Genomic DNA, 2,871 nt, shown 5'->3' on the forward strand with positions numbered 1-2,871 from the left:
AGAGACTGATAAAGTTTCTGATAATGTGACTTCGGATCCTGAAAGGTCTGATTTTATGCCTAGAGCCCCATTTCCTCATATATTAGTACCAACAAAGAAGGAATCGAACTTTAATGACATGGTGGAGGTTTTTAAGCAAGTTACCATAAACCTTGCCTTATTAGATGCAATTAGGAAAATTCCTGCTTATGCCAAGTTCCTTAAGGATATGTGTACACGAAAGCGAAAACTTAGCATCCATAAGAAATCCTTTTTAGCTAGTCACGTAAGTTCAATCATTCAGAACACCACAACTCCAAAGTACAAAGACCCAGGTTCTCATACCATTGCTTGCACAATAGGTAACTTCCGGGTAGAAAAAGCTTTACTTGACTTAGGAGATAGTGTGAACTTACTGCCATTCCATTTATACTTACAGCTAGGACTTGGTGAAATGAAACCTACTCAGATGACACTGCAGTTAGCTGATAGGTCTGTTAAAATCCCTCGAGGTGTTATCGAGGATGTTCTTATTGAGGTCGACAAGTTTATTTATCCAGTGGATTTCGTGGTCCTAGATACCCAACCTGTCCCTGACCCAGAGAACCAGATACCTGTGATTTTAGGTTTCCCATTTTTAGCTACGTCTAATGCGATCATTAACTGTCGAAATGGTGTGATGAGTTTATCTTTTGGTAATATGACTATGGAGATGAACATTTTTAATGTCAGTAAGCTACCTCATGAGCTATATGACACATGTGTCGAATAGGTGAACATGATAGAAGCCTTAGTTCAGGAGTCATTACCAAACATTTTGTCTAAAGACCCATTAGAAAGTTGTCTATCCCATTTTGGTTTAGATTTTGACGATGATAGCACTATTGAACAGGTGAATGCTCTATTAGATTCTACCCCTGTGTTAGACACTGATACATGGAAAGCTAGGTTCGAACCATTACCAGTTTCTGAGACTACCCTAATTCCTTCTTTAGAAGAGCCCCCAAAGTTGGACCTTAAACCACTACCCGATACTCTAAAGTATGTGTTTTTAGGCCCATCTGAGACTTTACCTGTGATTGTAGCTTCCGATTTGGATAGTGATCAGGAAAGTAGGCTAGTAAATGTACTTCAAGACAATAAGGAAGCTTTAGGGTGGACTATAGCAGACATTAAGGGTATAAGTCCTACTGTGTGTATGCATCAGATTCATTTAGAGGAAGACTCCAAACCTTCTAGGAGAGATGCAACGTCGACTGAACCCTAACATGAAAGAGGTAGTTCGAAAAGAGGTGCTTAAGTTGTTAGATGCGGGTATTATTTACCCAATTTCAGACAGTAAGTGGGTCAGCCCTGTTCAGGTTGTCCCCAAGAAATCAGGTATCACTGTAGTCCAGAATGATAATAATGAATTAATCCCAACCCGAGTGACCACGGGATGGGTGTGTGTGTATTGACTATAGGAAATTGAACAAGGTCACAAGGAAGGATCACTTTCCCCTTCCTTTATCGACCAAATGCTAGAGCGATTAGCTGGACATAGTCACTATTGCTTCTTAGATGGCTACTCCGGTTATAATCAGATCGTTATTGCCCCAGAAGACCAAGAGAAAACCACTTTTACCTGTCCCTTTGGTACCTTTGCGTATAGACGCATGCCTTTCGGGCTATGTAATGCCCCTGCAACTTTTCAGCGTTGTATGATGAGCATATTTTCTGATATGGTAGAACGGTTCTTAGAGGTCTTTATGGATGATTTTTCAGTGTTTGGTTCATCTTTCGATGAGTGCTTGCATCATTTGACATTAGTGTTGACTAGGTGTAAGGAAAAAAATTTAGTGCTTAATTGGGAAAAATGCCATTTCATGGTTAAATCAGGAATTGTGTTAGGGCACATCGTCTCTTCAAAGGGTATAGAGGTAGACAAAGCCAAAGTTGACCTTATTAAGACTTTACAGGTCCCAAAAACCGTAAAAGATATTAGGTCATTCCTAGGGCATGCAGGTTTTTACCGTCGATTCATTAAGGATTTTAGCTTGATTTCTAGACCTCTTTGCAATTTGCTTGCTAAAGATGTTAAGTTTGTCTTTGATGATGCTTGTTTAGAGGCTTTTGAGAAGCTTAAAACTTTACTCACTACTGCCCCGATAGTCCAGGCACCTAACTGGAACCTACCCTTTGAATTATGTGTGATGCTTCAGATTATGCTATAGGCGTTGTGCTAGGTCACGAGAAAACAAATTACTCATGTGATTTACTATGCTAGCAAAACTCTGAATGATGCCCAAATGAACTATACAACTACCGAGAAGGAATTGCTAGCCATCGTGTTTGCCTTGGATAAGTTTAGATCCTATTTATTAGGTTCTAAGATCGTAATCTATACTGATCATGCTGCTTTGAAATACCTTTTATCTAAGAAGGATACCAAACCTAGATTGATTAGATGGATCCTTTGTTACAAGAATTTTCCAGACATTAGACACAAAAGGGTGCAGAGAATGTAGTAGCAGACCACTTGTCTAGGCTAGTTGTTAGTTCCCCTAATTCCCTTCCTATAAGGGAATTTTCCTGATGAACAATTGTTCTCTGTTTCCCAATCACCTTGGTATGCAAATATAGTGAATTATCTTGTTACTGGTCGAATGCCTCAACATTGGGGTAAGCAAGATCGTTCTAGGTTTTTAGCCGAGGTTAAGCATTTCTTTTGGGACGATCCTTATCTGTTTAAGTATTGTCCGGACCAGATTATTAGGAGATGTGTATCTGAGAGTGACCAGTCTAGTATTATCTCCTTTTGTCATGAACATGCATGTGGGGGTCATTTTAGTGCTAAGAAGACTGCTGCTAAGATTTTGCAGTGTGGATTTTACTGGCCTTCGTTGTTTAAAG

Source organism: Papaver somniferum, chromosome 2, assembly GCF_003573695.1.
Source record: "Papaver somniferum cultivar HN1 chromosome 2, ASM357369v1, whole genome shotgun sequence".
Lineage (NCBI taxonomy): Eukaryota > Viridiplantae > Streptophyta > Magnoliopsida > Ranunculales > Papaveraceae > Papaver > Papaver somniferum.